The sequence below is a fragment of the Neodiprion virginianus genome, chromosome 5 (genome assembly GCF_021901495.1).
Source record: "Neodiprion virginianus isolate iyNeoVirg1 chromosome 5, iyNeoVirg1.1, whole genome shotgun sequence".
Lineage (NCBI taxonomy): Eukaryota > Metazoa > Arthropoda > Insecta > Hymenoptera > Diprionidae > Neodiprion > Neodiprion virginianus.
In genome coordinates, this window is record NC_060881.1 from 515367 (window position 1) to 531006 (window position 15640).

Sequence of the window (15640 nt, forward strand, 5' to 3'; positions counted from 1 at the left end):
TGTCTTGCAGCAATGCGTCATGTATTACGGTACTAAATATTTTATGTGGGTACGATTATATGATTCCCGCGACTCATCTGCCGTTCTTGATAATTTTTTTTTTTTTTTCTCTTAGATTTTGCTTTGTTTCTCGACTGAAAATATTCCTACACTTTGTTATGACGACGTTTCACGTTGTTACTGTATTGTGTAAAAATTGGCGCCGTATTCTGTACGCGGTTCATCGAATGACATTCAGATATAGGTATGCGTATATTGTAATATCTACTGTGTATATCTTTAACTCGCTCTCTCTCGCTCTCTATCTCTCTGTCTCTGTTGTAAACAACTTGAGCCAGACACAAAGTTTGTTTCCCGAACTCTGTAATTATGCATTGTGCTGTAGGTATATAAAGAAAATACATGTGTAAAGAGGAAGATACAGAGAGAATGGAAAAAAGAAAGAAGAAAAGTTCCGGACACTGATAAAATTCGATAATTTCTCCTTGCGTCGGCATTCAGGAATCTGGTATTCGAGAGTGAATTAATCTGTGAAACAGCTAATCTTACAATTCATTTACTTCTGAGAGTGATTCTTCACTGATAAAAAAAAAAAAAAAAAGAATGTATAATTGTATAACAGTAATTGCACAGGTTAAATTAGTTAACATATTTTCCCGCGCTAGAAACTCGGTGGATAAAAGAATCGGGAATGCAGGAAAGGAAAAGTAAAAACTGGTCGCTGTTTTCCCCCGTTTTCTTTATGCTGAAAATTTATCGCACCGGAGGGGAATGGGATATTTGGCGATTATTTTCACCATGCAGCAATAGCAGCGTCTCGAGTGCTCGATTCCGGGGTTATTTGAAAAACGGGGGCGCCGATCGTTGCAGCGGACTGTTCGATAGCCGACTGTAAATCTGGCCCCCCCCTTCTCCCCCCTTCTTGCCACCCTTTATACCTACTCACCCCCTCAAGACCGAATCGATGGAGGTAAGAAGCGTTCATGGAGCTAAACTAACTCCCGAAGAGGCGTGGCTTGGCCGAGAGACAAAGCTGCCAGATGTCCCGGACGTTCGACCGACGCGACGCGGCGACGACCATTTTTGGGGGATGGCGAACCGGCTCGCTTGATTACGATTACGATAACGCTCCTCCAACTTACCCCCCATTTATTATTACGATTATGATCAGACGCCACCTCCTGCAATCTCGGCCTTTACTCTACCTTCGCTTCCCCTTTAACTCTACGTATATCCGTATCAGGTTTGCGTACCTAATGTTATTCGACCAAAAATTCACAACGTATTCACAAAACGTCAATCTTTGTATGAAAATAATTCGGGAACTTGGATTCGTTCTTTTTTCTTCAATTTTTTCAAAAGGTTGACTCGTTAGAATCCTCTTTTTCACCTCCGGAAAAATAAATATACGCCGGGAATTTTGACGTCTGGCTGTCGAGATTTCGTCATTTTCCAAATTTCTCGCCGAGAAACCGTAATATTCGCGAACGCGTTCAGGGATTTGATATTTATACCTCCGCTTCTGTATTTCCGACGTATATTCTCCCTGCTGAACGATAAATCCAGATTATCATTTATATTCTAATATTCACATTATTTACTTATCGTCTTTATAAATTACAATTTCAAAATTTGCTCAAACCGCTCGCAACCGCGGTGAATTTTGAACGAATAACGAGGGTGAATTCGTCCTGACACATGCACAAGTAATATCATACCTTTGTCACCTAGTTTCGGCTATTACGAAGTAACATATAATTATACAAACTGTAATGCAGGGTGTTATTTACTCAACGGGGCAACGGCGGCGTATGTATAACTGGTAATTTTCCTCCACCGCCTTCTTCGGTTATACAGCGACCGTTACTACGTATAAGCTCGGCCGTTTACCGTGTCACAGTATTCCGCAGGTAGACCCCGTTTCATTTCGGCATTAACGATCAGGCTGCCTTAATTACACCCCGTCTTCTGCACTTAACTATACGTGCCACGCCCCCCACTCCGCTCTTACTCGTGCTCAACTTAGTCTGCCTACTTCGCGTAATTTCTCGTTTTATTACCCACCCCATGCTCTCGGTGCGGTATTTTAACCCCAGTGTGTGCACAACACTTGGGTAAACTTGCACCTTGTATACTTACGACGGTAACTCCTTCGATTACAATTCCAGTGATCTGCGGTGAGTCGAAGAAAACTACCCCTGGAAAAGCAAAATCAAAATGAGCAAAGAAAAAAAAAAAAAGAAAAGACACACAAATACGAATATATATCCACTGCGGGACGACCGAGTCTCATTAATCGCGTATTTACAGGCTCGCTGCAGCGGGAGCAGCAGCAGCGGTGCAGTTATCAGCGATTCGACGTGGGTGGATTGAGTTGATGGATATAATGCAAGCAGTAAGCCGAGAGACGCGTATAATGACGACGATCGGTTCGCGGAAGAGGATCGATGCCTGTAATCGATGGAACGAGTATGAGCGAGGGGGTTGAAGGGGAGGGGGTGTTAACGATTTCTCCGTGCCGTTGAAAGTCAATCAGGGGGGGGGGGGGGGGGGTGTCTGCAGGAACGAATCGAAGGGTGGTTAACGAAGATGATTGAAAGCTCGTGTTCGATTGGAAGCCGTAATCCCGTTACGGAGGTAATAATAACCACTTTCGCGGCGATTTCCTCTCGGCTTGATTCTCGACCAATCAGAAGACGCGAGTCGGGGGAATGACGCGCCCTTTCCGCTCCCATTTCCGTTCGCCGCGTGCAGACCGTCGCGTCGGGCCCCCCGTGCGGAACGTACGGACCCCCTAATCGAATTCTTAACCCTTTTACGGGGAGAGCCGGAGCCGCCTTTCACCCCGCGTTAACGGTAATCGTTGTCAACCCCTCGTTTATCCAGCTTTCGAACTCTGCGGCTCGTCCGAATTTCAAAGACGGGGCTCGTAATTATTAACGTCGCGACGTCGCGTTTCATCGTTATTCCTAAACAGCTGTATAAAAGAGGAGTAAGAAGAAGCCGAAGAAGAAGGTGAGACGACTATGAAAATTAACCCCCGGTCATCGTCGGTTGAATTATTGCTCTTCAGAGGGACAAAATTTTACTGCACAGATCCTTATTATAATATGTAGTAAGTAGTTATACCTTAGATCTAATTTGATGAAGGGAGAGAAATATAACGCGACTCGCTTCAGGAAAACTTTGAGATAAGTTCGGGCGCTTTATACGGTGCGTTATATACCCGGCCAGCGGAAGCTCACCCGTTATTTTCCTCTATTTACCCGACTCTTAATTACTTCGCTAATTCCCTGCAACTAGAGTCGTCCTCCTCCTCCTCCTCCTCGTCGTCTCGGCTCAAGGGCTGCAGAACTTCCACTTCTTATCTGGCCGCCACTCGGTGGCAGCTAGTCTAATCCGTTCCGCTGTTCATTCGTTCGTTCCTTCGTTCCTTCTTTCGTTCGTTCGTTCGTTCTTCCCTGCAGCCGTTTTATCCGGCGACTGTTTGTACACTTGATTCCACCCGGACGAACCAAATTTCAGCCGAAACATGCTTCTGCCGAGCACCCGTCCGCGTTAGTTCAATCAAATTCTTAATTTGTCACGACGCGTCCTGCGAGTGCGATCCGTTGATTACGACGTCGCGGCGCCTCTTCATCGGCGCACCCCCCAGGAGCCAAGCCGTCTATCTATCACCATAAATCACCCCCGAATAATTACCATAAGACAGGGGTCCAATTATAAACTTATCGTTTCTAACGACTCTCGGACGGCCATTGTTTTCCCCGGACGATTCAACGTCTAGGTAAATATTGTCGGCACCCTTACTACGCTTCTTCTTTTTCCTCTTTTCCATGGGACCCCGATATGTTCGTACAACGTCCGTTGACTCAGAGACGGAGGTTCGCTTTTCGCGAGGAGAAATCGTTACCTTGGAATTTTGCGACTATCACGAGACTCAGGATATCGTAGTAAAGAGTAAAGCGTACCCAGATTTTGGAAACCACGAATTCCCGAAGGAAGTCATTCCGAAGTTCCAACACGACGATTTCTTGTCCGTAGTTGCGTTGTCGCTACGACAACGTTACTAACTTCAATCTCGTGAATATCGAGGCATCGGGATTCATCCCGGGAATCACCGTTCCGGGTAATTAGCCGGAACGTCTGAGATCCCGGGCGGAAAGTTGCCTGCGGGTACCGCGATGATGCTGGGAGCAGCAGAACTCCGGGACTCAATGTACATTGATTGAACAATGCCGGGTATTCCTGTGTTTCGCGTGACTCCGACTCGCTGGTATACCTATCCCGTCCCGTCCCCCGTTTCCCCCGCATCTGCGGTTCCCGCCGCTGAATGCCCCGTTATTTCGTGTTGTTTCACCGACGGCCGCTCGCTGATCGGTCGATCGACCAATTTGATCGAGCCGCAATTATCCCCGATACCGACGCCGCTTAGTATCGACTGAAATTAAGCCAGTTTTGTTCCACGACGAGGGGTGAAGTCGGGAAATAATCACCCGTCTTGGACGTAAGCTTCGTTTCGGGTCAAGAGGAGATGTATATATGCTTCACCGATCGCAAGAAAAGTAGCTACTCGAAATGCACCTCGCCGATCTTCATCATTCCGCGATATGTTTTAGTATGTCGAGAAACATTGGACGCGCATTGTTTTATACCTGCCGACTCGAACGTTGACGGGGTAAGAATCACCCCTACGGTTTTTAGATATATAAATATATATATATATATATATATATATATATATATATATATATATATATACCGACGTTAAATTCATTTCGATCATACGAATCGGACATTATCCACTACGTCAACGGACAATAATATGCGCGGTGGTTTTATCCTGAATCGATTGTTTCCCTTATTTTGGGGAAAGGGGATAAGCATTAAGGGTGGTGTTTACTCCTCAAACAGTCGGATCAGCAGGTGGCGAATGTTTTTCGACGCGGTGTACAGGTAACGATGTATCACGGAGTAAAGACGCGTTCAAAAAATGATAGGTATACATTCCAAGATGAAAAAAAACAGGAGGATAAAAGGTGAGATTTCACCGTCGTGTAGCTGCGGCTTCCCCGGCGGCGTTTAATATAAACACATTCGTATATTAAATCCCTCTTGCCGCGCAAATGGCTGGAAAGACCGTAAAACCCGACGCACCTACCGAGCAGGTTAAGATTTACGCATTGTTCGTTTCGCTGAGATGAATGCTTATTTACGTACATGACGTAGAATATACGATCGGTGAATGATAAATGATCTACGCGATCGAATTGTACGCGGGCACCTTGGCCCCGATATTTACGAGGAAGAGTCGAGGCGAAATTCCTGAATTTTCGTCCGCACCTTCGGGAATTATAGGTGATAATCGCTATTCAGAGAATGGCCAAGCTACCTTGGCTACGCAACATTTACGAATCAAAAGGGAGGATCGGCGCAGGTGCGACCGGAATTCGTCGTAAACGTTCCTTTGTGGAGGTAATAAAGAGGCGGGAATGTCGTTGAGAGCATGGGGTACCGGTACCACGTATTCCCGAAGGAAACGCAATCGCGAAAGAGGGAAAGAGAGGGAGGGTGAGAGAAAGACGCCGAGCCGCGTTCGTTCACGTCCCATTTAATTCGGGTGAACTTTCTTGAGCGTCGGAGGAAAGGAGCCGGGGGTTGGATCTCCGTTTCAGCCTCGTTAACGTCGCGGATTACAAACGGAGACAATTCCGTCACCTATAGCTTGCATTAACGCGATGGCGCTCATTTGTCGCGAAAACGCGACTTGTTTATCCTTCCGCAGCCGAAGCTGGGTGGGGGAATTTGATGCCCGAGGACGCCTAGTCTGAGACGCTCTGGTCCTTCTTAACTTCTCCTTCTCCCCCATAAATCCGGCCGGGCTGAACGCACTTTATGACGTTTTCTCCGTTGCTCGTCACGTCGCTCTGCAACGTCGTCGCTTTACGGCCCCTTCCGGGCCTGCAGCTGTTGATTCCTTGGTTAAAAGGGTGCCTTTTTAGTCGAACTCGAGGCATCGTCATCGCGACGCTGAATAATTGCGATCCCCCTCAAGGGTGGCGGCGTCGCGACGCCGGGCGTCGTTGCAGCGCAAACAAACCGCCGCCTCCGAGTTGGCGTAATTCGGTTAGTGTGGTTCCTAAAAATTATATCCAATTACGCGGACCCCGCGACTTCGGCGTCGCCCGCCGTCGCCCGCACAGACAGCAAACGCGGAAACTTTACCTTCGTTTCCCACACGTTAATTCCCTGCTGCCCCGTCCTGACTCTGTTTGCAGTAACCATTTGCCGCCTCCGGAACCGTTCGCAGCTGATATTTGCTCCCTCGCTTATATTATCACCGCGGTATAAAAACCCCCTGTCGAAGGGATAAAAATAAACGTCTCGACACTCGAGCTCGAGTTAACGATCATCCCTCGGAGCAACCGACTCGCGCGAGTTTGAATTAAAAGAACCGACGTTCACCGTCGTTCTCAAGTTTTATCCAAGTCAAAGACGTGATAACCGTGTTATGGTTAATGCATGAAACGAGCGTGCCGAAAACAGACTTTCGCAACATGGGGAATCGACGGTGTTCACCGCATTCCTGCAGGCTTCGTTACAAGAAGTGAAAACGACTCGGCAGTTTCGGGACGTTCCTTTTTTTTTTCTCGGTGCAGTGACCCGCGGTTATGGGGCCAATCTGAGCACGGCCGCGACGCTTGTTACGTCCTGCAACGGGGATTGGCCTTTATGGGAATGTAAATGCTCGCCCTTATTGTGTGTCCCAGGTTGGCCTTTGTGGAAAATTGGCCGGCTCGCGCTCACGGTTAGAGGGGCGGGTGCAGTAGTCCTCCTCCTCCTTCTCCTCCCCCCTCAAGAACACTGGAGCTGGAGGACTGTTTTATAATCAAATAGCCCGGCGCGACCCCGCTTAATGAAATGGAAATCCGAAATTGCGGGCCCTCGGCTTTATTGCTAACGCTCATTCGACGCATCATCGTCCGTCCACAAGACGCGGTCGGCCGGAAGTTCCTTTCCACTTTTTTATACGACGAAACTGCGTAAGCTGCTCAGAACATAGAAAGAAACCAGGTACCGGTTATCCACACGTTTGGACTCAATTATTGACCATTTTATAAATTTACGGTACAAATTGCGAATCTCTCGACGACTAAAACCAATTGCTAGAGGGTTAGACACTAGAAATTAATTTTTTTGGAACTTTAGAATCAAGGATCGAACTGATTTTAGAACCAAAAAAGGTCGATAATTGGGTCAGGGCCAATAACTGGTACACTTATCTTATTCCCTCCGGAGCTTGTATTCGTCAAACATCCAGGAAAGGAAATCCGTCAGCAGAGACGCCACGTCGCGCATTCATTGTCTCGTCCTTTTCGCTTCAGGAAGGAGGACGAGGCGCCCGTCACTCTAGGATTCCTCGTTCGATGTGGGATCCGGGCGATATTCTCAAGCGGCGAGCTTATAACCGTAAATTTTGTTCGAAGTTTCACTCTTTCATTACCCTGCGGAGCGTGCCGCGAGGAAAAGGATTCGCAGTTCCGGCGCGGCGCGCAGCGTCAGCGCGATTCAACACAATCTCGAGTGTTTGAACGCGGGAGCTACTCTTCCACGGGCGAAGGGCGAACGAGGGAGGATGACGTAAACTTATATTAAACAATAAAATGCAAATGCAGTGTGCTCGAGGCTCGAGTGTGGCGCGTGGCTCGGATCCCGCCGCGTATTTCTCGCCGTGATCCTGCGGCAGGAGCGAAGGAGCGAAAAAGAGAAAGAGGGGTAGAGCAAAGAGCGACGAGGGGTGGGAGGGGGACGGGGGCCGCAATTGAATTGGCCGGGTCGTGCCGTGAAGAGATTGTAATTACAAAAGAGTCGGCAATTTTCATCGCGTGCTCTGAGGTTACCTCGAGGATATTAAAAGCGCATAACAGCGGACTCAAGATTGCACCGCACTGCACTGCGCTGCAGGATTGCAAAAGCTCGACTTGAAGTTCCTGCCGCAGACATCGGTCGTACCTACTGCAAACGCCTCAGGGATATCTTATTCCCTCGGAGTTCAGAACCCGCAGGAATATTCCTCACGGCCCGGATGCGGTAGACGAGAAGAATACGAGCCACTCTTCACTGATAAGATACAGAGTGTGCCGGAGTTTTCGCTACGCGAGTGGACATTGAGGGGAATCGATAGAAAGTAGCGAAGCTGATTGCAGGACAGAATTCGGCGTTTTACTCGCGGATCCATTTCCGTGTCTCGGTTATAAAAATAAATCGTCATTAGCAGCAATTGGCAAAAACTACACCAGGTCAGGATCATTTTTTTTTTGTTGGTTTTGAACTTCTATTGATATAAATGAATTTAAATTTTATGCTTCGAATAATAACCAAAACCTTTATTTATTACTTATAAAGTTTGTTTTTGTCTTTTTTATGGCGATGAATAAGTCTCAAGGTTTATGGTTGATAGCCGATATGGATGTCTATTCGGAAGAAAAAGGAAAGGGGCAGTATAATAAAAGCACGATGGGAGATTACGTTTGGTGTTTGATACGAGAAAGTCCGTATGAAAATAAAAGAAGTACAAAAAATATTCCTTTTTAAGCTTTGTTTATCAATTCTTTTACATTTGCCGTTTATTATTAATTATTATTTTTCAATAAATGTGATTTGAATGCAAAACTGAAGCTCGTTTATTTGTCATATATACAATAAATGTTTGAGAAAATAGGTAATTCGTCTTAAAATCCGAAATATCGTTCTTGTTTCTACAAAAAACAAACTTTATCTAATGAAACAATATTTTCAACCGTCAGTTACGTTGAAGAAATCAAAATCATGACATCCGGAACTCAGATTCGAAATTCGCGTTGACCGGTGTTACGGGTAGTAAACGTTTCGCGGCTTCGACCGCGTGCAAAATTTTATGGAACAAAGTCATCCCCCCAAAGGGCGAAATTTGCCGCTGCAATGCAGGTGCAGCCCCGTCGTTCACCCCTAGAAGTTCTCGACGCCGCGCCGCGCGGCGCACAGCACCTCGATAGATTCGGATAAGGGCGGCTGCATTCTGAGTGTCTCGTTGCCCGGATTCCACGGCGTAACTGCCGCACCGGCTCGCCGGGGAGTCGAAAGGTATACGAGTCGCATTAGCGCATACTTGCAGCCGGGCAGCGAGCCATTCGTGGCCTCGCTACATCGCGCTTCCGAACCTTATTCGCATCTCCCATCCACCAACCACCCCCCCGGGGTTTGCAAACTCCGCACAATGCGACCGGGTCCTCCGTTCCAGAGGCGATATTAGGCCGTTATATCTGCAGCCTCTCGATTCCGCCGCGTCGAAATTGACTTGCGGGTTCACTGGGTCGAGTGGATCATCGATCCTCTTGTCTCTCACTGTGCCAGGTGGGTATCCGCCTACCTTGTGGAATTGCAAATAGAATTTACAGGATTTCGTCCCTGTGTCGTGTTACTATCGACGCGGTTTATTCTTTTTTTTTTATTTTTCATCTTCATTATTTTTATCATTTCGCGTGGTTGGTGAACCGTGATGCCGAGATACGGGGACATTGTGCGAGGAAAACTGATAGAAATATAGAAAAGAATGAACAGCTGGTATCACGGATACGGACAATACAATTATGCACACGTATAGAGGAAACGGTGAATCTTGGCAGGCTGAAGGACCGGTCGCAATATTTTTGTCTGGAAGATAAGAGGGCAAAAATGAGGTACGAAATTTCAAACGCAAGTCAAGCGTAGGGCAATTGAAAATCTAGTCACTTATTTGGTCACTCGCATTGGTAAAAGTTTGCCAAAGCCTTTCCGAATGGCTACATCGAAACCGTTTAGGGATCGTTCGTTAATTACGTAAGAACGATTTTGGCCATTCTTGATTCCCCCACCCCTATGGAAGGACACATAAGATTTTTCGGACCCTCCGCCCCCTTGTTACGTAAGATTTTACCTGGAGTTTCCCTAAGAAGCGGTAATTGCTTAAATGTCGTTAGAAAAGGTCCAGTTACACTAACACCTGTTATTATTCGACATAAATCCAAGATTTGTACTTTTCAAAAAATAATCATTTAGTCTCTGGAAAATGCATGTTATAATTAAAAGTAAGATGTGAAACAATCTTAAAGTGAGGAAACAGCCGAACAACTACAAACGATATGGAATGCTTTGCGTTACATAATGAACGACTAGATTTGAAACAATATTACAGGAAATCAGTCAAAGAGTAAAAGCCGGTTCAATTCGGATCATCGATCGTAGTCGAGGTTGAACGGGTTGGCTCCCAGGCGAATTTTGACTCGTAGTAAAATATTACGTCAGAATAGCTTTACCCCCCTCCGAGGTAAGGTCACGTAGAGATTTTTTAAACTCTCTCGGGACCTTTACGTAATTAATGACCGGCCCTGTTAAGAAACCTATGCCTGAATTGGAATAAATTTTCATTGGGCAGGTACGATACTTAAATGCGACCTCCTAAGCTGTGTTTGACAGGTGACCAGTTTCAGGTGGTCAAACGTTGAATCTCATAACTTCGTCGACGTTAAGTCTCGGTATACGTCCCCGTCAATTTTGTGAAACAGTTTTCGCTGTATTAGTGAGCAAATCGGTGTATCCGCAAAATCTCAGCAACAGTCCGAGCGTGTTTGCAGAGGGTGTTGCATATCCGAGAAAACGGAGATGGCTAAGGGCTCGCGGACATGATCGAGGAAAGATCGAGCTTCTGGATCCCCACCGAGGACCGCGAACTGGGTTAAGCGCGGCCAAGCGTCGAATTGCCCGAAAAGGAGAGGAGGGTTCAGGCTGTCAGGGCTGAGGGAGGAAGCGGCAGGGGAGGCCTCGCAGGATTATTGTACCTACAACAGATTTGACGCTTCGGGCACTCGTCTCCATGACGACAGACAGACGGAAGCTGGACGAGGCCTTCTCGCCTTCTCGAGCCCTCGGGAGAGAGGAGACGGAAGACGAAAGAATAACAAGCCGAGGAGGAAAAGCTGCGGACTTGCAGACCGCGGACAGTCGGGCTCGGTTCCCGCCTCCGGCGGCGTGATCGAAACCGGGCCGGAAACGCGGCGCGGAGGGCCGCTTACTTCGCGTCTGGTGGAAGAAGACGTGGAGAGGCTGGAAGAGGGTGGATGAAGGGATCTCAGTCCTCTCGACGGCACGGCGCTGCACTTAGGCGAGGCCTCGGGGTCGGCAAACGTAGGGGCGGGAGGGAGGGGGGCATAAAGAGGGAAGGAGCGATCCTCGATCCTCCACTCGAGCGTCTGGAGCGCGCGGAGCCGCTCAGGGGGAGAGAATTCTCAGCTCGGACTTGAAGAACCGCTTCTCGAGAGCTTACTTATACACCGATGATGTCGCACGTCCCGAGGGATCGGGAAGCTCCGACGTTTTAATCAAATCTTTGAACCGCGACCCCGAGGTGATCGGATCCAAATCTGCCATCCGGACGAATTTCTATTCGAATCGATCGATCGACGCGAACGACGCGATACTTTACTCCTCGAGAACACTGTAAGGCGCGTATTCCAACGGAATTCGGACTTGCCGGAAACCGTCCGGGTTGTGGGTACTTGAGGGAAGTTTGCTTACTCGCGACGCGAAATGAGACCATTTTACATAAATACTCCCGATATAGGGGCTCGCCAACTGCGGGCAAATTGCATCGTCGCGACGCTTAACCCCTCCGAAGGATATTCTCATATCCGTCCGTTTAATTAACTACCCCGCAAGCGGCTGCATGTGTGGAGTTTTTACGATCGCCAAACTGAAATTGAATTTTGTAAAAATATGCGAAAATGCGTGTCTAGGTATTTGACTTTGTGACGGGACGAACTCGATGTTTTTTTCGTATTCTCTCTCTCCCTCTCTCTCTCTCACTCTTTCTCGCTGTTTCTTAGGGGTTGGATGTGTATTGTATATAAATCTATATACTCGTCCCGCAGAAGGGGTTCAGACTCTCGCGGTCGACGTCGCGACGTCGTTTCTTCGTATATACGTACACGGGGGTGAGGGACTAGGGGCGAATGAATTTGCATAATACGATTCAACGAGATCCCGTTTCTACAAAGTTAAGAAGAACAAGCCAATTACAGTGAGAAACTCTATGGTTGGGGCATGGAGACTTTCAGCGGCGTGAAGCGGTGCACCTATAAGCGGGATTCTTTAAAAATATTCACCTGGTCATTAGCCCGAAGTGTATATATGTATGCGTATATACATAAGGTATGATAAAAGTTCGGCCACGCACATGAGCCGATTACCAACGGCCACCGTGAGCCGCAGGGGTGAGAAAATTTCGAGCTTTCGGATGTAAACGCAGCCGATGCCGGGAAAAACGAATCGCGAGAAGCAGGCGCTGATTACGCGGCCGTACACCTGATTTATAATTCTGTTGAAAATAAAAGATTTTTTTTTCTCCAACCGACGACGAAAATTTTCTATCTTAAAAGCCACGCTTCGTTCTTCCGTAACCGCGCATCGTCGTTGCTGCTGCTGCGCTGGCTTCGCGATGAATATTCATCGGGCATTTAGAACGCGGCGTAACTCAATTAGCGGTAGAATAATTGTCGCGGGTTATGAAAATTTTTCATACCTACCACCGACGAATTTCAGATGACTCGACGCGTACTCAGATCGTCGATAAGACCGTGCGAGAATAAAGGGTGCGGAGAATCGATCGACGATTAGGCATGCCTGCCTGGCCTCCTTCTGCGGAGTTGCGAATTTCGTCATTTTTCAACTGTCCGGAACATCGCAGTTTTACAGTAAAAGTGGATGAAAAAACACCGCGGATAACGTTCGTTGATACAGATTTCACGGATATCCAGTCGTTTCACTCCTCCGGGCGGTGATATGCGTTATCTTTAACCAGACATGCGCTCGGTATCTGCTGTGGTAATGATTGAACGAACGAATGAACGAACGAACATTATTCTAGTTAACAACGTTCGTTTCATTCAAACATTGAACTATAACTCGAATCTATAGCGCCGTTCGTTCCGATATCTAGCGACTGAGATACGGACTTTGTGACAACTAGAACTTGCGACAGCCAGGACCCGTCTTCCCTGCAAAACTGGGGTAAAAATCGGTGTTTACTGCAAAGCGGAAATGAGGACGGCTGAAATCCCGGGGAAATTGGAATCGCGGTCTGTACGAAAATACCCCCGGTGAACAACAGGCGCGTACCTTGTATAACCTCACATCCACCCACCGATGGTGCAACTTTATTCAAACAAGTCGCGGGACGCGAAACAACCCTCGACTATTCGACTTTCCATTCCGTCTCGGTTGCGAGGAAGAAGAAGAAGACGAAGAAGAAGAAGAAGAAGAAGAAGAAGAAGAAGAAGGGGGTGACAAACAAATGCACCCGTCAGCCCGACCTGACAATCTTCTCCCTTGTTCATCTTCATCCTCCTCCTCCACCTCCTCCTCCTCCCGCTTCTTCTTCTTCTTCGCCGGCGTCGAGGAGCGAGTGAAAAGTGGAGGATCAGAGAAGCCGTGCTCAAGTAGACGGGACGCGCCAGCCACCCCTTCCATCCCACTTAGCCTTTTATAGATTATTCAGGAACAATGGCTGACAATGGCTGACAGTGGCTGACAATGGGTGACAAGGAGCCGCGCCGCCCCCGATACAAGCCCCCGAGTCCTCGCACACACGCCGCAAACCTCGCCGATCCTCCCTTGTACTTCCCGGTTCATTTTTTACGGTTCAATCAAACACTTGGACGTGCAAAGCTCAGACCTTTGCCACCGGGGGTGGATCCCTCCGCCCGTCGCCCCTCAATACCGAGCACGCTTTGTTATATTTCACGCCACCGCCACCGAAACATGCTCCGGGAACGTGACCTCTGCTATTTGTTACCGACCTCCTCCCCACTCGATCAGGCCAAGAGATACTCGGGCTTTTTCTCTACCCATCGACTTTCGACGAGAAATGCCATTCAAATCCAGAGTCGTAAAATTTCACACGATTACGATTGATACGAGTATTCGAGTAAATACCGTCGGTCCTCATGTGATGCGAATTTTATGAAACACACATTTCTGCTCGCAATCGTGTCTAATACGCGAATCCCAATTCTTGCGGGAACGAGAATTCGGGACGGTTCGGCTCGGTTTTCAAAATAATGACCGAGGAGAGAAGAACGAAATATTGTGTTTCGTTTTCCCATTAAATGTACGCGTATCGTTCAATTTCGCTTGGGTAGAAACGCCGCGCGTTCACCGCAAACGCCTGCGAATTTCGCAAACCGCCTCTCAGGTTTTGCCGGTAACGAGAAGATAATTATTTTGCGTTCGTTACGTACGCTGGTTTGCTTCGCCACCCCTCCACCGTCCCCCGTCTCCCTTCCACCGTTTGCCTTCAGCCACTAGCTCGCTCTAAGGAACGTAGGAAGTAATAAGAAATTATTAAATTACCCCCCTCTTTTTCCTCGCTTTAATGGGAAACCTGATATTTCTCTCGACCTTCGTTTTCCACCGTATGATTATCGAGCCACCGTAACGTTTCGTTTCGTTGCACCAGCCCCGTTGCCAATTTTCAAAAGCGACGTAGAAACTGTACGGGATTAAGTGAAATCCGAATTGCTCACGGGATTGCACTACGAAAACTCGACGAAACGGCAAAGAATCCCTGCCGAGTGCAATTTGCCTGAAAACAGCAAGCACGAGCAACGGTAACGTACGAGTATTACAGAAACGAACGGTTCCAAAGTAAACGCAGCTGCAGCAGATAACCGATCAATTTGCGTAAACGGTAAACGCGTAGAGGTAATACCGCGAGTAAATACCGGGTACGACAAGCTTATTGGAGATGAGGATGCGGTGAGGGGAGGGCCATTTTCGAGCAGAAATTAACGTCGCGGCTGCTGCAGCGATACTTGAACAACGAAGCGAGCGTGAATCCGCGAAAGTCGCGCGTCGAGGGTAAATTGCAAGTGCGGCATTGCGAATGAATTGACCCAGCTAGCGAAGCGCGATTATCGTTGAAAAGGACGGTCCCGCGGTAATGCTTGTATTATGAAAGAGGAGCTCGCAGCTTGCAGCTTTCAGGCAGATATAATTGTATACCATAGACGGTATACGCGCGTGCCTGCGTATCTGTTAATGGCAGTGTAGTTTTGTTATTTTTGCTGTGTAGTTGAATACAGACTTGTTGTTAGCGTGCATACATAGAACATAACCTATACCTATATTATGTGCCTAGATGCTGATGGTGTTGTATCGTGACGTTTGGTGTTTTGATGTTGATTGGATGACCGCCGATTCAGCGAGCTGTCATTTGTACCCGATTGTACCGACGCGATTTTCCGCACCCCCCCCCCCCCCCCCCCTGATACTACCCTCCTTCATCGCACGCCGCATACACGCGTAATGACCTCCTTTTCCAAATCGTCACTCATTACTCACCCCCTCCCCTTCCCTCCGTCAAACAACCCCGCCGAAATCACCCCGTATCGCGCCAATTTCACCACACCGCACCGCACTGCATTGCACATCCCCAAACCTTCTTGACGCACAATTTTTATGGCTCAGGCTGAATTCGTCGAATCGACCGTCGTCCAATGTGGCTGCCCTTACCCTGTTACCACGGGTAGATCAACTTGTTAGATCCTCGAGTGCATTAACGAAGGAA

General features: G+C 47.8%; 1 protein-coding gene across 15 annotated transcripts in view; it reads left to right on the top strand.

The window, feature by feature from the left end:
- Window positions 1–15640, top strand: part of LOC124305411 (RNA-binding protein Musashi homolog Rbp6) — a 402463-nt gene that overhangs the window by 195406 nt on the left and 191417 nt on the right. The window lies entirely within an intron of this gene.